This window comes from Rhincodon typus, chromosome 18 (assembly GCF_021869965.1).
Source record: "Rhincodon typus isolate 14 chromosome 18, sRhiTyp1.1, whole genome shotgun sequence".
Classification (NCBI taxonomy): Eukaryota; Metazoa; Chordata; class Chondrichthyes; order Orectolobiformes; family Rhincodontidae; genus Rhincodon; species Rhincodon typus.
This window is the reverse complement of record NC_063349.1, coordinates 34,176,621-34,200,184: the sequence shown is the minus strand read 5'-3', so window position 1 is coordinate 34,200,184 and position 23,564 is coordinate 34,176,621. Positions and strand designations below refer to the sequence as shown.

At 41.6% G+C, this 23,564-nt stretch overlaps 1 protein-coding gene across 2 annotated transcripts in view; it reads right to left on the bottom strand.

Moving 5' to 3' along the window:
- The window catches only part of kcnd2 (potassium voltage-gated channel, Shal-related subfamily, member 2), a 440,776-nt gene that overhangs the window by 82,300 nt on the left and 334,912 nt on the right, over positions 1 to 23,564 (bottom strand). The window lies entirely within an intron of this gene.

The window sequence follows — 23,564 nt, the reverse complement described above, 5'->3', positions numbered from 1 at the left end:
TGAGGGTCAGCCAGCACTGGTATGATGGATCAACAGGACTTAGTTGAGTGGTATGAGCAATGGAGTTTTGGGTGACCTCAAGTTTATATAGTGAGGAAGACAGGAGGCCAGCAGGCCAGCATGGTAATAGACAAGTGTAACAGTAATAAAGGCATAGATGAGAGTTGCGGCAGCAGACAAACTGAATTTAAATTGCTACTGAGAGAATGAGGAGAGGCGAATTTTTTTAACATTATTGGATTACTGGAGTATGCAATGTTTTTCCACAGGCAGTGAGCATTACATTTTCTGAGAGAGAGAGAGCCAGATGAATAAGGAGGCAAACATACCGGGTTACGGAGAATGAGCAAGTAACTGGAATTAGTTTTAGATCGCTCTAGTAAACTGACAGATACATAATAGTCCACAGTATGGCTTCCTCTACTGCAAATTATGAAAGCTGTATAAACTTTACTTACTGTTACTTTGCTTTTTTTAAACTATATCTTTTAACTTTCAGAGTAGCTGTACAGCAATACCTCAACTGCATGTTGATGTATGGTTGCATGTGTGAAATCACAGTAAGGCTAAGTAATGCCTGAGCAACAATGTGTCAATGATCTGTAAGTCCTTGTTTGCTATGAAAGCACCCTATGATCTGTATGTCCTTGTTTGCTATGATCTGCCTGTACCGCTCGCAAAACAAAGCTTTTCACTGCACTTAGGTACACGTGACTACAATAAATTAAATCTTATTAGTGCAGGCCAACTAGAGAAACTGACATGCAGGCAACAGTGTCGCTACTGTGGAGTTATTGAATAAATTATAATTCAATGTTTGTCAACTAAATACATACAAGATGCCTTTAGAATCACAGAATTTTGTAGTGCAGATGGAGGCAACGTGACCAGCTGGGCCTTTGCGAGCTGTTTGTAATGCGTTATTACCTGCTAAAATATTGAGTTCTGTGTCCAAGAAAAATCACTAGTTTTGTTTCTTCTGTGATGTGGGGCAGAGGGATCTTTGAATGTATAGAACAACTGCACTTAATCAAATGGGATGAGTCAATGGAAATAATATTAATAATAATAATTTGAAACCTTTTGAAACCATTACTGGTTAAGTGAGAGCGGGAAAAAAAATAACATGATCGTCATCCCACAATTGGAAGTTTTAGCTCAGGACATGTACATGTGGTGCTCTCAACAGTAGAAAGCAAGCATAATCCTTTGAGTACTGAGTGTTCTTTTGGAACTACTGAAACATGAACATAATCCAATACTTAACATCTAAATATATAGATAATCTTCATAGTTTTTGAAACTTAATCTTCTGTGACAGCATCTGAACCTTTCTCTTTTTCAAGTATTTTAGGTTTTTCACGTGTAATGCTTCAGTATACTATGAAATTACACCTTTAAATTTTACTTTAAAATTTTGAACACAAACCATTAAAATGGCCACTGCTAACCGTGTGGCTTTGGCATTTTGAGCTCAAGGCAGTCCTGAGTCAAAGAAATGCCTAATTAAATATAGACATACACTGCCATCAGCAAATTTGTATCTTTATTTATTAACAGGGGACTGTTAACACAAAAACTGTAGCATTCCAGCCTGCCCATCTTTTGGTTTCACCATGGATAAGATTAATCTCAAGACTTGACGGATTGCATCAACATTTCATTGTATTATTGTAATTGCTATCAACCAACAAGGCTGGTTGCATCTCAAGCTGTCACATAGTGGGGGGGATCCTGACTGTCAAGATTTAGTTGGATGTCTTGCTCACTTGTTCAAAATGTGGCTCAACTCCCAGGCTAACCTTCAGAGGAAGGCCTGTCATATGTTCTTTCGATCTGACAGTTTAGAGGGCAATGGTGACTATCCTCCAAAATCAACTCCCTAGAAGTGGAAGCCTAGCTCAGCAAGAGCTGCCAGCCAATCGAAAACTCTTAGCTTCAAAGCTTTACGGCTTAAGTGGTCATTAATTGACAAGAACAGTGTGCATGGGCCTTCTCATCCACAACTTCATTTGGGTGAAGACGGAAAGTGCAGCATTCTGGGACTCCTCCATCCACCCCCATGAAGTTGCAGTCCCATGTGCAGGACAAGAGGATTCTACTCAAGATTAATACTCAACCCTTTTTTTGAAAAAGTGCAGTACTTTGAATTCATATGAATCACATGAAGAAGAAGCCTTTTTTTTTTGCCTACTTTGACAACAAGAAGCAGTTTTGCAACAGAATTCCATCAGAAAGCTATCAAACCAGCTGCAAATCATATGAGAAGCCAAGCTAATAAACTGTAATGTCTTGCAAATGGAAAAAGAAATCACCCCAAACTGTCCTGACTTTAATTTCACCTAAGAACCAATTTCCTGGAAATTCAACCACAAGAACCCTCATCACTTTATCAGAGTCCTCTGCTTTACAAGAACTGCAGTTCAAATAGGGCTGTTAATCTTTGAAAGTAAAGGTTTATCGAGATAAACATGTCATGGATGCATTGTGTCACTATTATCTGTATCTAATCTTTGTGTGCATCAGAGTGCATCCAAGTGAGTGAGATGTTGCATTTTATACACCTAGGATGCATGTGTGATAATAACCTTAATTCTTATAGTTATTCTCTGAAATTGCCATCAACTTTAACATTGCTCTGCTCTTTCCCATGTTCTGTAAATTTTTCTTTGTCAAATAGTAATCAAAATAATCAAAGTCTCTTGATACCATCACAGCCGTTCTCATTTCTACTTCCTCAGTGGATTTTCATAGATCTAACATTAGCTTTTCTTTAGAACTCAGTGCCCTTTATTTATAAAGCCTTGGATCCTATGTGTATTTTTTCCTGCTGCCTGACTACTTTTCAAGATTCATACCAAGATATTGCCTCATTGGTTCAAATGAAAGATTTTATTACAGAAATTGAGATATGCTGGAATTCCAGTGTACTCCAATTTTGTCAACCTTCTAAAATATTTGGACAACACAGTCATCCAGACATCATCCAGTCATCCAGCCTAACATTTTACTAGATCCATTTGTAAATAATATTGTTTGCTCTGTTTAGAATGATTGTTGAGTGTGTTCTGTACAAAAGCCACCTTCTCTTACAAGGGTAACAGAATAATACATTCAAGTTCAAGATTTACTGATTTGCCTCACTTTGGTTAAGAAACAAAGAGCTAAAAATTCAATGTGACTCATGAGCAAGTGTGGCAATCAGGGTTTCAATTACCCAGCATCGAGCTGAGGTGCTGCATTAGTTGCCTACTCATGACTATAATAGTGGTATGCAGCTCACTGTTGCTGACTGACACCACCCTCAGCAGGGAGCTTTGGAATGTATCTGGTTGTTACCCGTAATTCTTAAAGATAGCCTATGCCTCTTAAAAGATAAAACTAAAAAACTGCAGATGCTGGAAATCTGAAGCAGACCCAGAAAATGCTGGGGAAGCTCAGCAGGTCTGGCAGCACCTGTGGAGAGAAAAAAAAGAGTTAATGTTTTGAGTCTGATATGGCTCTTCTTTAGAACTGAAATGAGTTGAAAAGTGGTCGTTTTTGTACTTTTGACAGAGGCAGAGAAGGCACAACCTTAACTAACACACATTTTACATCTCTGTTTCTTTTTTTACCACTATTAGCAACCTTTTTGGCTTTGGCACTGGACCTCCACAGCATTAGTTCTTCTCACTCCTCCTCCACCTTTCGCAAACAGGAGGCCATGGCCTAGTGGTATTATTGCTGGACTGCTAATTCAGAGACCCAGATAATGTTTTGGGGACCTGGGTTTGAATGCCATAACGGCAGATGGTGGAATTCGAAATTAATAAAAATCTGAAATTAGTAGTCTGATGATGACCATGAATCTATTGTCGATTGTCAGAAAAACCTATCTGGTCCACTAATGTCCTTTAGGGAAGGAAACTGCCATCCTTACTTGGTCTCGCCTACATGTGACTCCAGACCCACAGAAATATGGTTGGCTCTTACCTGTCCTCTGGGCAATTAGGGATAGGCAATAAATGCTGGCCTAGTTCGTGATACCCTCATCCAATGAATGAATAATTGAAGTATAAAGATCACCATTTTCCAATCCCTTTTAGTTCTGAAGAAGAGTCATAATCACTTCACAAATATTGCCAGATCTGCTGAGTTTCTCCAGCATTTTGCTGTGTTTGCCTCTTAAAGAGAAGATACCTTCAGACTAAAGCAGCTGGCAGAATTGTTCATAAAACGTCTTTCAGAGAAGACAAACAAGAGTGCGACCATGTTCTCTGAGCAGCATTGAAGACATTAGTCCAGCACATAGAACGGTGACAGGTTAAGGGCAAGAGGTTGTGCTTCCGCCCCTTCTAAATTTCTAGTGTCATTCTATTGCCTGTCACCCAGCTTAGATGGTTGTCACCAATATTGATGAAGTGCAGTCAGAAAATGTGTCCTCAAAGCCCAGATGTTCTTAAACAAAACAAAATGTTGTGGATGCTGGGATATGAAATTAAAAAGAAAATGTTAGAGATATTCAGCAGATCAGGCAGCATCTGTAGAGAGAGAAACAGTTAATGTTTCATTTCAGTAACCCTGCATCAAAACTCATGAGAGGTATTTGACCCGAAATGTTATTTTCTCTGTTCACAGATGCTACCCCAGCACATAGTAATTTCAGTGTTTTTTGTTTTCATTCGAAAGTTTCTCAAAGTCATCCTGCAAGGCTACCCTCTTTGAAACCAGCAGCCTTTCACCATACGCTGTTGCCAAGGGAATAGCACTGCATAGCAGCTTTAGGGAAGGCAAAGCTCCCACACCAAAAGTCACTCAAAGATAGTCTAAGCATGAATAGTTCACTAATGGCATTGGATGTGCTGTTCTGAGATAGTTTTCTCCGGTCTCTTTTACTTCTGGATTTTGGCCAAGAGAATCCTGTGATGATTCATAGAGAAGGAAAGTGGGGGATTGTGGAATGGGGAGGTGACTCTGATTTGCTGCTCATGGCATGGACAGACCATCTACAGCAATAGGGGTAAAGTAAGCCTTCTCCCCTCATCCCCCTGAGGATTTTATCAGAGCCGTGGTAGCAATTAGCAAATGCAAATCACCAAAAATGTGAAGATATGATACAGCAAGTATGAGAACAGCAAGCCTGACTCCCTTCCAACCTCTCTGTTCAATTATCAGTGAATTTTCCCATTCTGACCTTATGATGGAGGGAAGGTGAAGATGAAGCAGCTGAGGATGGTTGGGCCCAGGACACTACCCTGAGGAACTCCTGCAGAGATGTCCTGAGGCTGCACTGATTTATCTCCAAAAACCACAACCACAACCACAACCATCTTCCTTTGAGCTGGGTATGACTTCAAACAGTGGAGAGCTTTTCCCTGATTCCCATTGATTCAAATTTTCCTCAGCTTCTTGATGCCACACTTGGTCAAATGCTGCCTTGGTGTCAAGGGCAGTCATTGTCACCTTTCCTTGTGTGTTTAGTTCTTTTGTCCATGTCTGGGCCAAGACTATAGTGTAGTCAAGAGATGTATGGTCCTAGCAGAACTCAAACTGACGTTCAGTGAGTAGGTTATTTCTGAGTACAAGCTCTGTGATAGCACTGTTGATGACACTTCCCACTATTTTGCTGATTATTGAGAGTAAATTGAGTGGGCAGTAAATGACTGGGTAGGATTTGTCCAGATTTTTTGTACAGGCCATTTCTGAGTAATTTTCCACATTGCCAGTTAAGACTGTTGGATGCCATTATATGGCAGTGTTGTAACTGTGTTGGAACAGCTTGGTTAGGGGCATGGCTAATCTGTTAAAATGAAACTATTGAAGGGACAGTATTAATAAGACCTATTCTGAGTTTATGGCCTCTGGTCCTAGATTCTCCCACAAGGGGAAATGATCTCTTAGCATCTGCCCTGTTAGGTCCTCTAACAGTCTTGCATGTTTTAGTAAAGTCGACTCTCATTCTTCTATATTCCAATGTGAACAGGCCCAATCTACTCGAGCTCTTTTCATATGACAATTCCTCCCTCCCTAGTGAACCTTCGCTGGACAGCCTCTAATGCTGGCATATCTTTTGTTAGATAAAGTGACCAAAACTGTTCATAGTATTCCAGTCGTGGTCTGACAACTGCCCTGTATAGTTTTAACAAACTTCCCTAGTTTTACACTCTATTCCTTTTGAAATAAAAGCCAACATTCTATTTGTTTTTAATTATTACCTGCTGAACTTAGATGCAAGCTTTTTGTTATTCATACACTATCATGTACCTTTCTGCTGTTTTCTCTCATTTAAATAATGTCCAGCTACTCTGTTCTTCCTGCCAAAATAGATAACCTCACATTTTCTGCCTTGTATTTCCTCTGTGATGTTTTAGCCCACTCACTTAACATGTTTCTCTTTAGACCTCTCTTCAGATTCTTTGTGTCACCCTCACCACTTGCCCTCTCACCATTTTTTTCTTGTCACCTGCAAACCTGGCTATAGTACTTTCCTCATTCAAGTCATTAATATATATTGTAAGCAATTGTGGCCCAAGCAGTGATCCCTGCAGTACCGCACTAGTTACAAGTTACCATGCAGAAAGAGCACCCAAAACGTCAGTTTTCCTGTTCCTCTGATGCTGCCTGGCCTGCTGTGTTCATCCAACTCCACACTGCTATCTCCTCTTTATCCCAACTCTCTGTCTCTATTAGCCAATCCTCTATCCATCTAAGGTTTTGGAGTAGATCTGTACCTCGGGTTGTGGGTGTTGAGGTTGGTTGGCTCACCGAGCTGTTTTGTTGTTCCGCAGTGTTCAAGGATAATGGATATCCAAAGAACTGGGTCAGGAGATGCCTACAGGAACAGCATCAGAAAGATACTACACGCGCCGACACACTCATCACACTACCCTACATCAGGAACACGTCAGAACTCACCACAAGACTTCTACGACCACTGGGCATCAGAGTGGCACACAAACCCACATCAACCTTACGACAAGTGCTCACCTGAACTAAAGACTCACTCTCCACCATGGACAGGACCAATGTCATCTACAAGATCCCCTGCAGAGACTGCGAGAAACACTACATCGGACAAACAGGAAGGAAACTAACAACAAGAGTACATGAACACCAACTGGCTACAAAAAGACATGACCAATACTCACTCATCTCAATCCACATGGACAAGGAAAACCACCACTTCGACTGGGACAACACCAAGATCCTGGGACAGGCTAGGCAGAGACAAGCACGAGAATTCCTGGAAGCATGACACTCCATGAAGCATGCTATTAATAAACACATTGAACTCGACCCCATATACATTCCACTACGGAGGAAACCCGGAAGTGAGGCAATCCATCGCAACGGACCCCAGAGTTTAAAAACCAGGCGGGAAAACACACCGATGCTTCATCAGAGGCTGCACTGAGGATGTTACCCAGCACGGTAACGAAACGTCTGCGGAACAACAAAACAGCTCGGAGAGCCAACCAACCTCAAAATCCTCTATCCATGCTGATATGGTACTTTCAACACCACAAGCTCTTATTAAGTTGACATTAACTAACATAGTTTCGTTCCAGCAGCAGACAACAGACTCTAATCTTCACACTGCAGGTTTAGGAGTGGGTGATCATTTTATTCTGTACTACCTTCTTCATTAGTCTCAGTGCCAACATTTTCTCAATTACTAAATGACTGGTGTTTCTGGGAGTAACTTGTGTTGCTTTTATGTTTGAAAATTGTTTCCTCAAGTGGTTTCAAAATTGCCTCTAATCCTGCTGCTGCAGCAACTGTTTACACTGCTGTCAGAAATCCCAAATCATCTATTTTACCACTTTACGTTTCCTGCAACAGAATGCCACTTTGTTTACTAATGAGTTTGAGCATGCCATTGACAAGTGAGCTATCAAAATGTTGTGGTAGTGTAGTTTATACTGCTAATAACATCAACAGCTGTGCAGGCAGATAGCCACTCAATTGAAACATTAACCTTTCTTTCTCTTTCAGGTGCTATAAAGCTGCAGTACATTTATTGTTCTGACATTGTTGGATCTAAGGTATAGTGGAAAAGCAGCAGTCCATCCTTGTGTACTCAAGCACATGAATTGAAAATAAAAGATAAAATTTACTGTAAAATACTGCGCACAGGAAGAAACAATGGACAACACATAACCTTTAGTAAGGGTAATGAAACGGTCAAGAATGGAACTGAAAAACATCTGAGTGTCAGTACACTCAATCATCCCTATGATATTTCAAAGCAGCAAGCAACAAAAAGTACCAAATTACAAAGGTAAAACAGTAAAATACAAGTCAGTGTACAGGAGGTACATCACAGTGAAACTACACATAAGTCTGGTCAAATCTTGAATGGACTACTGGATAGAACAATGGAGGCAGAATGCAAATAAATCCTGTGACGAAGGCCAAGTAGGTCTGAATGTTCATGCTTGCCTATTAGTATCTTGTCAGTTGCCACTACTGATGAAATTTCAAATGGCAGGAGTCAATGAAACCATTAGAACTTTTGATCATTGGAAATGGGAAAATTAAACTGGTTTTGCAAATAGCCTTAGGTTTACCTGAACACAAACAGAAGTTGCTGGAAAAGTTCAGCAGGTCTGGCAGCATCTGTGAAGAAAAAATCAGAGTTAACGTTTCGGGTCTGGTGACCCTTCCTCAGAACTGATGGTAGCTCGGAAAGTATCGGCTTGGATGCAGAAAATAAGGAGGCTGATGGTGTAGGGAGTAAATGATAGGATAAAGGATAGAGCCCAAAAGAGAGAAGACCAGTTGGATAGACAAAGGAGTTGATAACTATCTGGCTAGGAGGGTGAATAGCTGTTAATGGAGGCTGTGAGTAACTAACAATAGGTAGTGTGTCATGGCAGGCTATGTGATAACAAAGCCTGGTGTGTGGGGTAGGGGGCTAGGACATGGAAGAGTTTATGTCCTAAAATTATGTCCTAAACATAGTACTCAGTTACGAGTGGTGTACCACAAGGATCTGTTCTGGGTCCTCTTCTATTTGTGATTTTTGTAAATGATTTGGATGAAGGAGTGGAAGGGTGGATTAGTAAGTTCGCGGACGACACGAAGGTGGGTCGGGTTGTGGATAGTGCGGAGGGCTGTTCTAGGTTACAAAGGGACATTGATAGGATGCAGAGCTGGGCTGAGAAGTGGCAGATGGAGTTTGTTCCTGAGAAGTGTGAGGTGATTCATTTTGGAAGGACAAACTTGAAAGCAGAATACAGGGTAAACGGAAAGATTCTTGGCAGTGTGGAGGAGCAGAGGGATCTTGGGGTTCATGTCCACAGTTCCCTGAAAGCTACCACCCAGGTGGATAGAGTTGTTAAGACGGCGTATGTGTGTTAGCTTTCATTAATAGAGGGATTGAGTTCAAGAACCATGAAGTTATGCTTCAGCTATACAAAATCCTGGTTCGGCCACATCTGGAGTATTGTGTCCAGTTCTGGTCGCCTTATTACAGGAAAGATGTGGAAACATTGGAAAAGGTGCAGAGGAGATTTACCAGGATGTTGCCTGGAATGGAGGGAAGGTCTTACGAGGAAAGGTTGAGAGAGCTAGCGCTTTTCTCTCTAGAACGACAAAGGATGAGAGGTGACTTGATAGAAGTGTACAAAATGATCAGAGGTATAGATAGAGTGCACAGCCAGAGACTTTTTCCTAGGGTGGAGGTAGCTATTACGGGGGTCATAGTTTTAAAGTGAGTGGAGGTAGATATAGGGGAGACGCCAGAGGTAGGTTCTTTACTCAGAGAATGGTAGGGGCGTGGAATGCATTGTCGGAAAGGGTAGTGGAGTCGGCCTCATTAGGGGCATTTAAGTGGCTATTAGACAGGCATATGGATGATAGTATAAGGTAGGGGTGGAGGTTAGGCAGACCTTAGGTTTAGGGTAAAAGTTCGGCACAACATCGTGGGCCGAAGGGCCTGTACCATGCTGTACTGTTCTATGTTCTATGTTCTAATTATTGAACTCAACATTGAATCCGGAGGGCTGCAGGGTCCTCAAGTGGAAAATGGGGTGTTGTTCTTCCAGCTTGCATGGAGTTCACTGGAACACTGCAGCAAGCCAGAGACAGAGATGTTGGCCAGGGAGCAGGGTGGTGTGTTAAAGTGGCAGGCAACAGGTAGCTCAGAGTCATTTTTGCAAGCAGGACGCGGATGTTCTGCGAAGCGGTCACCCAGTCTATACTTCGTTTCCCCAATGTAGAGAAGACCACATTGTGTGCAGCGAATGCAGTAGACTAGATTCTGGCAAGTGCAGGTGAAGTGCTGCTTCACCTGGAAGGTATGTTTAGGCCCTTTGATAGTGGGGAGGGAGGAGGTAAATGGGCAAGTGTTGCACCTTCACCGGTTGCAGGGGAAGGTGCCGTAGGGCTGTGGAGGGGTGTTGGGGGTGAAGGATGAGTGGACCAGAATGTCCCAGAGGGAACGGTCCCTGCGGAAGGCGGACAAGGGAGGGTAGGAGAATACGTGTCTGGTGGTGGCATCTCGCCGGAGGTGGCAGAAATGGCATCTGATGATCTTCTGGATGTGGATGTTGGTGGGATGGTAAGTAAGGACAAGGGGAACCCTATCGCTGTTGTGGGAGGGAAGAGAAGGGGTGAGAGCGGAAGTGCGGGAGATGGGTCAGACTTGGTTGAGGGCTCCATTGACAACGGTGCTGGGGAATCTTCGGTTGAAGAAGAAGATGGATATATTGGAGTCTCCCTTGTTGAAGCTGGCCTCACCTGAACATATGCGACGGAGGAGGAGGAATTGGGAGAATGAGATGGAGTCTTTACAGGAAGCAGGGTGTGAGGATGTATCGTCCAGGTAGCTGTGAGAGTTCCTACAGATTTCCTGCCACTTTCATCTTTCATTTTCACTTCTTACCTGTGTAAAGTTGTGTTCATACTTTTTGCCTTTAGCAACGTATATTAAAGTCAGTAAAAAAGCTCAAAACTTGAGAAGATGAAACTCGTTTCAAAAGAATCATATTGGACTGAAAATGATAGCTCTCCCCACAGACGTTGTCAAACTTGCTGAGTTTCTCAACACTTTCTGCTTTTATTTCAGATTTTCAGCATCCATTAAATTTGCTTTTGTTTTCCTGGTTAACAACTACTTCACTAGTTGCCATGAGTTTGCATTGATCAAGTTTTACTTCCATGCATTATCTTATTGTATGTTGCCTTTTTGAGGTTAGTTGGTACAGCCTGTACCTAACTCTTCAATCACTATAATTATAATGCAAACTATGTTTTCAAGCATAGGCGGTATGACAGAATGACAGTAAATACTAGCTTCAGTAGGACACAAGTGAAGTCTACCTTTATTATTTTTGTTTCTGACAGTTATCTCTTTCAATAACTACCATGGACATTGATATGATGTCAGTGAAATATGCGATATTTCATTGTTATGGTCATATGAAATGTCTAATGAGTACAATTTACAGATGAGATGTGCCTTTCATATTCAGATTTAATCAGCTCAGCTAATACTGACTAGCCTGATTCTGCTAGCTCATTATACAACGACATTTTATCATTGGCTATGAAATTTCAGGGCCTATGTCAAATGGACCCAGTGCAAATAATGTTTCATATTCTCTCTCATCCAAATAGAGGTAGTGCAGGATTATTACACCACACATTTGAAGGGAAATTGGAGGTCATTTAAATAAGGCTTCGAGTTTGAGATACTATTAACTCATGCCAAAATGGCATAGTTCCTATTCCTTTGATGTATTCTGGAAGCATTAGACACATATCTCATTGGACATCCACAACATAAATCACATCCTTTAGCACAGTGATGTAAATTAATTAATTATAAAAAAGAGAAAACATTACCCGTGATTGTATCAGGAGGAAGAGAACTTCAGACAGACAGTGAGAAAAAGCAAACAGTTTAGAAATTGGAATTAGGTTTTATTGTCACGTGTAGTCAAGTACAAAAATATAGGAGTACAGTGAAGAATGTACAATGTTGTCACACATGGAGCCATCTTAGATACAAAGTACCTATTACAAATCTTAGGTACTAAAATAGATTAGGAATAAAATAAGGAAATAAAGAAAAAAGCTGAAAATTCTACATTACAGTTCTTCATAGAACAAAGTAGGAAAATAAAGAAATAAAGCTAAAAGATAAAGTTTCTTCCCTCAGTTGGGAAAGCCGGGTTTAAAACAAAACTATCGCAGCTATTGGGAATATCAAAACCAGACTTGCCATTACTTTAAAATATTTTGAGGTTGGTCATGTGATGTAAGGAGTGTGATTTATCTATATGTTAATATATTTATCTTAGAGTTTGTACTTGAGCTAGTAGCATGTGGAATTTGGACTGTGTGTCTTAAGGGGTATAATGATTCCATTGTAAGTATTTCTGTTGCTGTGATGATTTTTATTTAAAAACAGTATGAGACAGTTCCTGTCATGTACCATTGATTGATTGGTTTTATTGTCATGTGTACCGAAATACAGTGAAAAGCTTTGTTTACGAGCAGTACAGGCAGCTCACAGCAAGCAAAGGATGTACAGATCAAAAAGACTTAGAGGCATACAGGTTACATTATTTGAGCCTAGAGTCCATTCAACTGGAAAAAAGCTGTTCCTGAACCTGCTCGTGTGTGTGTTCAGGCTTCTATATCTTCTGCCTGATGGAAGAGGTTGTAGGAGATCATTACCAGGGCATGTTGGGTCTTTGATGATGTTGGCCGCCTTTCTGTGGCAGCGAGCCGTGTAAATAGAATCCATGGATGGAAAGCTGGCTTCTGTGATGGTCTGGGCTGTGCACACCACCTTCTGTAGTTTCTTATGGTCCTGGGCAGAGCAGTTGCCATACCAGGCCGTTATACACTCAGACAGTATACTTTCAGTGGTACATCTGTAGAAGTTGGTGAGGGATCTTATGGACATGCAAAATTTCCTGAGCCGCCTGAGGAAGAAGAGGTATTGTTGTGCCTTCTTGAATGTCGCATTTACGTTGGAAGTCCAGGACAGTTTGTTGGTTATCGTCACTCCGAGGAACTTGATGCTTTTCACTCTCTCAACCTCAGTTCCGTTGATGTAGATGGGGGTGTGTTCTCCTTTTTTTCTGAAGTCGATGATCAGTTCTTTAGTTTTGCCGAAGTTGAGAAACAGACTGTTTTCATTGCACCACATCACCAAGCCATCTATCTCCCTTCTGTATTTTGACACATTGCTGTTAGATATCCGTCCCCCTATGGTGGTATCGTCAGCGAACTTCTAGATGGAGTTCGTTCGGAATTTGGCAACACAGTCGTAGGTGTACAGGGAGTACAGTAGGGTGATGAGGTCGCATTCTTGGGGAGCTCCAGTGTTGAGTGTTATTGTGGAGTAAGTGCAGTTACCTATCCTCACCGATTGTGGCCTATAAGTCAGAAAGCTGAGGATCCAGTTGCAGAGGGCAAGCAGTTTTGAGATGTAATGAGGTTTTTCTTTAATTGAGAAGTTTATGAGCAGATAAACAGTTTAGTTGCAGTGATTATAATGAGGTCAGTCAGATGGACATCAACGAATGTGTTCCCTGTTTGGGGCTGTTAATCTGGTCCAATCAGGGAGCCCTCGCTGACAGATATAAGCAGGAGTGTCAGAGGTTCTGTTTGCTCTGCATTCTGGCTCTGAGGAAGCTGGATCAGTGCCAAGGACTTTCCCTGTGCAAATAAAGGGTGACTTGGTGATGGGATACTGGCCTCTGTGGAGTTTTTTTCAGTGGTGCATTAGGTTTTCTATTTAGAAGGCTCTGAAAATCAATTAGGGGAAACACCCATAGCTTGAAAAATCTTTTGGGTTTCAGTTTGTGGAATTCTTGGCTGAGGCAGATGTGTGAAACCATTCCCCTGAAAAAATGAGATAATTCAAGAGAGAGGCAATACCATTCTCAAGATTGGAAATTGAAGCATCTATTAAGTCAAACCATGTGTGTGATAGAGAAGGGGATCCTTTTTCTCTGGTACTTGAGTACTCTAAAGACACAGAGTTGGGATTAATGGGATTGCAGTTTACTGTGTGTTTCAAAATTTTTAAAATTGCGTTGGATGTCAATAATTTAGTTTATTCTATTCTATCATTTCTTTTGCATAATAAATTTCTATTTAATTGTTAAGACCAAATCTGCAGCATTACATGCTTGCGTTTCAGTGAAAGACCACCTTGTTAAAACAAAAACATAAAATCTACCAAGCCAGGTTTCAGTCAGGAATCTGACCTGCCGAATAATAACTGGCTGGGATCATAACAGGATAAACTGTGGTGGTTTGGCGCAGTAATATAAAAAACATGCTAAAATTTTTGTGAATTTGTTAATATGTACTTGAGGTTTTCATTTAAATATAGTTTTAAAACAAATCACATGTACATACATATTTTTCACATCGCCTTCCAAGTCCACTACAGTTGCTGTATATTTGCTTGCCATTTCAAGTGCACATGTATGTTCCTGTGACATAAGTCAGATCATTGGAGTGATTCTCTGCTTCCAGAGAAGTTAAGAAGAATGGCAGCTTGAGAACTTAATTGGTTGAGAGTCCACAATCAGATTCACACTGTTGGGATAAACTTTAGCAATTAAGATATACCACTTTGTAAGGCAAGCCGATCTTCTTGCCATCAGGTATTGAGAACCAAAACTGCATGCAATTACATCTCATTAATTACACAACTCACAGGAATTAATTAAGATCTCCCAATTAACTTCTGCCCAATTGAGATATTCAACGCTTCAGATACCTGACTGTATGTAACAGGCAGCCTCCATTCCCCCAACACCCTCTGGGTGCAAAGATTTTTCTTCAAATCCTCTCTAAACGTCCTGTCCTTCACGTTTAAATTATACCCCTCATTAGTGACCCTTCAATGAAAGGGAATAGCTGCATCCTATCCACCCTGTTCATGCCTCTCATATTCTTATACACCTCAATCAGGTCTCCCCTCAACCTTCTAAAGAAAACCTGAGCCTATCCAGCACCCCTTCGTAGCTAAAATGGTCAATCCCAGGCAACATCCTGGTGAATCTCCTCTGCACACCATCCTGTGGAATCATGTCCTTCCTACAAAGTGGTGTCCAGAACTACACACAGTGCTCCAGCTGTGGCCTAACCAAAATTCTGTGCAGCTCCAACATGAGTTTCCTGCTCTTATCAACTATGCCATGACTGATAAAGGAAAATCCTATATGTCGTCTTAACTACCCTATTAACCTGTCTACCACCTTCGGGAAATTTTAGTCAAGCTCCCTGGTTGTGGGATTGGGCTATGGTCAGTCCTGGAAGTCGATCAAAATACAATCGGGATTTGTTGTTGCGTAAGTTGGGGGATGTTTATGCAAAGATTTTTGGGTGGCAGGGGAAGGATCATAGATAATCAAGGTTGGGGGGGGAGCGGTGGTGGGTTGTGAGGGAGGGATGTGGGAGGTGAAGGTCAGAGGGTCTGTCCATGGTGTTATTGAGGTTGTGGCTGCTCAAGCCTGCTGACTGGTCTGCTTGTATTAGCTAGCTGAGGGAATGGCAGTAGTAACAAGGGGCCATTGAATGTTACAGGGTGGGATCTACCAGGGGCATGCAATCTCAAACCATGGTGGAAGGCGGTGTGTCAAGAAAACTTAGGGTGGTTCTGTCCTGGATCTGGGGAGGGTACAGGACCATCATGAGCATTGAGGCATCAATTGTGAGGAACTTTTGTCAGTAAAATGGGGGCATAGGTAATGACATAAAGTGACTCAACCAAAATGGGAGGAGGGTGAAAGACATTTGCAAAACAGGTGAGGGAGGTACAGAAAGGGAGGGGGAAGTTAATGACACGGAATCTGTGACCAACTCCCAGCAATCAGGATTCCAATGGTTATTCAATATTCAGCATCTGTCTTCAACTTCCACTCAAGCAGCAGGCTTACATTGCTCACACAATTCACAAGGTGCCCATAAAACACCCAGGTGGTTGCTCAGTCTGACTGCCTGCCCTGCTTTCACGGTTATATCCATGCCCAGCTATCCGTGGAGAGGGAGACTGCAGTGTCCACTGATCTGTTCGAAGCCTTCTGTGATCTGTGGGCCCTGAACAGACTCCAGTGCATCATCACCATTCAAAGCAACATTTTAATTTGAATTTTGTTAAGTTAAATTTGACCATATTAATTTTGTTGCAGTGTCTAAGAGGCTGGTTTCATTTTGATTCAATTTAATTTGGTTTCATTTGATTCAATTATTTGAAGTTGCTTTAAAAGAGTAGCTCACAGCATTCAATTGGAAACTGATCTTATGAAGTACTAAGTGAAAGTACATTGTGTCCTGAATAGCATCTCGTCAATCTTGTCAATTATGGCTGAACTCCACAAGAATCAATGGAGTAAGGAACATTTGTCAATACCTCATGTTCCCCATCGGTGATCACAAACAGTCACAAGTACTGCAAGTTTGTGCCATATACACAAAGCAAAGGGTGGTGGGGGGAATCAGGTCGTTTCATACCATTTTAGGGGCAACATCAATTAAGTCAAGATGAGTAATGAGCATGGAATGAGCGGTAATCTAGCAGCAGTAGCTGCCTCCAAGCACCAGTTATGCTGGTAACAAAGCAGCTGTTCTCTCAATGGAGCACATGTTTGTTCAGGACTTGGACAGGGGCAGGACTAACCTATGTGAAGGCATAACTGGCAGCTTCATTGGGAAAGATGGCAGTGGTAAAGCACCCCATTAATAGGACTGTTTGCTTTTATTTACAGTTTTCACGGATTTCCTGAAATCAAAAGCACCATAGTAGAGATCACCCTGATGTTCCGTTTGTGTTTCTGCAGCTTCAGAGAAACCACCGTTGAAGACTCCTACACTGTTGTGCAGCCTGCAGATGAAGAATGAGCATCCTCCCTGCATCTAGTCTGTATCAACCTGTTAGGATTTTATACATTTCAATCAGATCCCCTCTCATTCTTCTTAACTCCATTGAATTTAGGCTGTGTCTAACCAATCTCTTCTCATACGCCATCCCTGGTATCACCCACTCCCTCTGTGACAAGTGTATCATCTATTAGATAGGAAGACACAAACTGCATGCAATATTCAAGGTGCAGTCTCACTAAGGCCATGTATTCCCACTTCTGAACTCTAATCCTCTTGAAGGCCAACGTATCATTTGCCTTTCCATGCTGCTGCACCTGCTTATTTACTTATATTGACATTTGTATTTGGACATCCAGACCACTTTGAACTTCCACATTTCTCAATATATCACCATTTAAATAATACCCTGCCTTGTTTTGTTTTTTCACAATGCTTAACTTCACATTTATTCATGCTATACTGCATCTGTCATGTGTTTGCCCACACACAACTTGTCTAGATTCCCCTAAAATGTCTTTGTATCCTCCTCACAACTCACAATCCCACATAATTTTGTGTCATCAGGAATCCTGGCAATATTACATTTTATTCCCTCATCCAAGTCTTTCATATATATTGTGACTAGCTGGGGCCAGGCACAGAACCTTGCGATACACCACGAGTCACTACTATCAGGAAAAAAAAGACCCAATTATTCTACACCTTGTTATGTCACCCATTTATTCCTAATCTCTGTTTCTGATCTGTCAACCAATTCTCACCCCATGCCATATATTACCTTCAATCCCACAAGCTTTAAGTATGCACACTAGACTCTTCAGTGGAACCTTATCAAAAGCCTTTTTGAAATCCAAATACATCCACTGGTCCTCTCTTACCTATCCTACTCATTAACATCCTCACAAAACTCTGGTATATTAGTTGAGCATGATTTCCCATTCATAAACCCATGCTAACTTTGTCTTTCAGAGAGCTATCGGGGTCATACTTCAGAAGTGTCAATTCATAAGCACATTGAGGAGGTCACTGGTATTCTTTTCACAAAGGCCCACAAATTCAGCTCTTTTTTCCTTGGCACAGGGGGAGTCAGACTGCAAGGACATTAGGATTTGCTGCTATTGCTGGTTTGCCACAGTGTGCAATTGATTGTAGCCACGTAGCAATCAGAGTGCCCCAACATAAAGCAGCAGTTTTCATCAATAAGGATTCCACTCCCTTCATGTATAGATCATTTGACCACAATAGCCAGATAACGCATGTCTACACTAGATATCCAGAGAGCTGTCATGACTCTTAAATCCTGGATCACTCACAGGTGACAAACTCTTTCAAAGCTCCTGGCTGGCCACCAAGGGATATCCCTTCGAAAGGTGGCTGATGAAACTTTTCAGAAATCCTCAGACTAATACTGAGCAGAGATACAAGGCTGCACTTCCACAAGGGCTACTGTGGAACAGACAATAGACCACCTGAAAATGAGGTTCTGAGCCCTGGACTGGTCAGATGGTACAACATATCCCAGACAAAGTGTTTCATATCACTGATGTGTTCTGCACTCAGCACAATTTCAGTTGCCAAAAGGGAGTTGTGTTGGCACAGCAGGAGATGCAGGAGTGAGACGAAACCTCAGAGGATGATAAGGTGAGGATGCTGAGATGAGCCAGGATAACCAAAGAGATGAAGAAGACACGGCAACATTCTTTCGAACCAGAGAGGCCCAAAACAGACTAATACTGATCTACTTCCCGGATGACTGCTCTGCACAGAAATTTTTTTTGTAATTCTTATACTTTCATTTATGGAATGGGCTGTCAAGTCTCTGATTGCTGTATACAATAGTGCTCATTGTTTGACACCTATTTTATCTTTGTCTGTTCAATAAAATGGTGACGTTTTACTTTAACTCGAGTTCAGATCTCATCAATTCTGAAAAATCTTTAGTAAACCTGCAAACCTTGCCCTGGATAAACATTAGTGCTGCAGCGTGGTAACACACCGAGTACTTCTACAATCGTGCACTCTTGGATAGTTCTGCTAAAGTGGTCCTTATGTTAAAGACATAGATGTCACATTAGGAAGTGCACTCCCTGGTGAACACAACCAGGTTGTCCCACTCCTGAGGCTGCTCCTTATGCTTTTCTCCCTTACACTCCCTGTAATACTTTTGAACAATAAATCTTCACAAAACCCTTTCAATACTTGAGTATTCAGACTGACAAAACTTCCAGTATTACGAGCAACAAAGCTTTGAATTGTTTCTTCCATTTGGCTCCATTAAGATGAGAGTCTGACTTGTGCAGTGTCCATTGTCTACTTGATTTGCTTAGATTTTCTAGCATGTCTTTGAGAACCTGAGTAATAGGTCAGACATTTCCTCTTGGATTGTGATTACTTAACAGATGTTGCCATCACTCCCAAAAGGTGTGTGTATGTAGACAACCAATTGGAGAGCGCTCTGCAATCTCTCACTATTTAGATAATATGCTTCACCTCTTATTTTTCCTGCTAAAATGGCCAAGATAGAATTTTTTCACATTATACTCCATCTGCCAGATCTTTCCATATTCACTCAACTTTTCTATATTCCTCTGATCCTGAAGTCATCTTCTCAAGAAAAGTTAAGTGAGTGGGCAAAGACCTTCTGTCCTTTCATCCAAGTCATTTATATAAACTGCAAAGTGTTGAGGCCTCAGCAATGATCCCTGTCAGACATTATCTGTTATGCTTTGCCAACAAGAAAATGACTCATTCATGCCTAATTTTTGTTGCCTGTTAGTGAACCAGGCTTCTATCCATGTGAGTATGTCACTTCTTACTCCATGAACTTTTGTTTTCTGCAATAACATTTGATGCAGCATATGACTTCTGGAAATCTAAGGATATTACTTCCACCAGTTCCTCCTTATCCACAGCACAAGTTACATTTTCTGGGAACTCTAATAAATTAGGCAAATATGTACAGAAATAGGGTGATGGGTGGGTTTGGGTGGGATGCTCTTTGGAGGGTCCATGTAGACACGATGGGCTGAAAGGCCGACTTCCGCACTGTCGGGATTCTATGGTTCTATGATCGCCCATTCACAAAATCAAGTTGACTGTGCCAGATTACTGTGAACATTTCTAAATGCCCTATCTTAACATGTTTGGTAATAGCTTCTAACATCTTCCCTATGACAGAGGTTAAAGTGACTGGCCTATAGTTTCCTGCTTCTGTCTCCCTCTCTTTCTGAATAAAGGAGTTATATTTGCTGATTTCCAATATAATGAAACCTTGTCAAACCTAGGGAAAATTAAAATCAACATTCCAACTCTCTCACTAGCCACTTCTTTAAAGACCCTAAGTTGAAAACACCAGGATGCATGGACATGTCCAGCTCCAACATTTTGTTCGGTATCACTTCTCCGGTGATTGTAACTGTCCTGTGCTCCTCCTTCCTGATCTGCTGATTTACAACTATTTCCGTGTTGTTGCCTGCATCCTCCATTGTGAAAACCAAAGCAAAAATGGCTGTTTAATTCATCTGCTATATCCTAATTTTCCATCATTAATTCCTCAGACTCACTTTTGCTGTGTCTTTGCTGATGATTCCCATGCTGTTTATATCAGCGTCTCCTGACGTGCTCTGCTACTGTCTCTATGCTGGTGGTTACCACTCCCTGTTGATATGGTTACTTCCTGATGTGGTCTGCCATTGTAGGCACTGGTAGACAGGAGGTGGAGAAGCAGGGCAGTTCTGGAGTGTCCTGACATGAATCTGCAGGTGTCTGGCTGTTGCTTCTCCTCTGTCTGGGTACCTGCTGGCACCATCCTGACTTCATGAGAGGAAAGGGATAAAACTGACACGCCTCGTCCTTCTCTTGCCTTGCTATTGATGCTAAGGCTCCATGGTGAGAGGAATAGATTGCAGGCTTGAGTGTACATCTATCTGGTAGCCATTGGGCATTCTGATAGATCTGAAGCTCCAAGGTGGTTGTCATTCTTTTCATGGAAGCATTCACATGCCACCACAATAGACAGAAGATGGACAGACTCCTCCATCTTTCAACCTAATCAAGTGAGGACTTCCTGCAGACCTGCATGATGTTCCTCTGCCTACATCTACAGATTGACTGTGTATCATAAAGCCGAGTACAGCAGCACATCTTCCGTAAGAGTCTGAGTAGGTGTTGGTTGCTGGCATGATTAAGGGCAGGCTTGCGCTGAAATGAGACAAAGAATGGCAACGGGGACAGAAGTACTTTGTGAATGTGCATAACCATGCCAAGTGGTGAGCCCTCCCCGTTAAGTGAGTAGCAAGCACAGTATCCAAGAACGGCTCACAGTTTGACAGTACGAGGTGGCTGTCGGCCCTTGGGTGCATATTATGCACTTAATGCTGAGGCTTGTAAGTGATCACCATTCGTGAAATGCCTGTGCAGTGGTACAGTTAGACTGAGTGTTGCCCTGTGAGTTTGAGCTAGCAAAAAGAAAATGGCATCATTTACCTGGTGGAGCGCAGTAGATTGTTCATTTTCTTCCCGCACTGCACCCCAGTTCACTGGTGGGGTCCATTCCCACTAACATGCATTATATCTGGGAACAGGCCGGACGATTCGGGGAGGGTCACTGGTTTCCATCCAGCGGAAAAAGCAGCTCCCTTCCTTCCCAGACAGCATCCAATGAAACGTTGAACTGAACTTCGAGATGAGCTTCTGCTTCTTTTGGGGGTGACTTCTTCAAGAGGGTTGAGGTGATCAGTACAGGCTGCTGTAAAGTTCTTTGCTTGCAATAAGTAGATGTTTTGCCGATTAAATGGTGCAACACATTGCTTGCACTTATAATCAGGTGAAAGCATTTTAGTCATGAACCCCAGGCCATAGCAGATATGACAAGCTTCAACATGCTATTTGTTAACTTCGGAGCAGAAAATCCTGTCCTACATTTTGCTTTTGACTTCCCATTTAGAACAGTTTGAATTGCATCAATTAAAAATGAATAACAATGATATTTCTTGCTCCTGGGTGAGAAATACGAGAGGTCATTTGTGCTCTGATAACATTCCAAAAAAAAAATCACTGCAAAAATGATAATGACTTCATCAATATTTAGTGGTCTGTCAAATGAACTAGCAGTCTCAGTGCACTGACACACTAAAGCACAAGTTTATTGACAAAGGTAGTAACAAAGGGAATAGATTAAATAAACTGCAGGCTGATTATTTTATTGGATAAGACTGCATAGGTATAAATAGAATTTGATACAGGTGGAACATAGACAACTGATTCATTCCCTGTTGTTTTATTTATATAGCTCATTTGCTCCTTCATTATTCATCAAATAGTTGGCCATAATATTCAAGTTGCTTCTCTTCCTTCATTTTGTATTCCATTGTTCAGATACATTTTTGTGTATCCACAAGCAGTATTCTAGAATCAAAAATTCAGCTTAGAACACCACATCGTGTGCCAGTATCAAAATAACATAGTACAATTTTCCCTTTCATTTCCACCCTGTGCGCGTTAAGTAACTCTCAGGTATTATTCCCAGGATATTGGTAAACTTCCAGGACTTATACAGTCATTATTTATGCCGCAACCTGTATCAATTGATTATTGAACTATCAAAGACATGAATTTGATACTGAATTTGATCCTGCCCTCATCTCCCCAGCAATGGGCTGGGCAGAAATTAGGAATATGTTGCATGGGAAACAAATAAACCATGAACAGGCAGCAGTCCCTTTAAGATGCATGCATATAGATGGTCATACTGCCATCTTAAAGGGACTGCACAGTGCACTGAAAGCACAGGGAAAGGGGACTAGAGTGAATGTTAGCCCACAGATGTCCACTTCTAAAAAGAAAAATACACAGGATCATGAACAAGGATTGAATTTTCTACTTACTAGCCCAAGAATACTGAGATCAACTCAGGAAATATAACAGGGGTTACATTTAGAGTTCCTAGACTATTTGACATTTTGTAATACATTTCATTGAGCAGTCACGGAAAGAAGAAGTCAAAATACAAGGAAGGTTAAAATGCTAGGGAAAATCTGATCAATAGTAAAGTTGGCATTTTTGTTTTCTGTTTTCTGCTCTCAGAAATCCTTTTATGATAAATGAATCAGAAGAAATAGTCAGAAGTAAATTTGTTCAAATATAAAAGAAGAATGACGCAAAAAATCTTTTCTTACTGCTGTTTATTTAGAAACTGACAGTGAAAAACCACATTGGCCAGTTACTACGAAGGAACTGTCAGGACTGAATTTTAAGGGCCACCTGTGTGTGGGCAAACAGACGTGAGGACCATGCTTTATGGCACTGTGTTATTGGTTGCATGCTCTCTGCCAGTCCATCTGACCTACCACAATTTGATGTGGGAAGGTATCAGGCGTGTGTAATCTGCCCTGGGCAACATTGAAGAACTTAAGCGACAATTATTGTTTGATTCGGGGCCTCATCCTGGTGCCACTCCAATTTAATGAGGAGCAGGAGAGGTTTACACCTAACGTATAGCCCTCCATACTTATACTGACAAGTTTTTGGTTTTTGAAAATGGGAAAGGGTGGCTCCTCTTTGGGCCCTTTATTTATTAAAGAACTCACGCCCCCAGCTCCCAGTTCCATTGGCTTTACCTTGTCCAACATGCCCCTGTCCCAGAGATAGTAGGAACTGCAGATGCTGGAGAATCTGAGATAACAAGGTGTAGAGCTGGATGAACACAGCAGGCCAAGCAGCATCAGAGG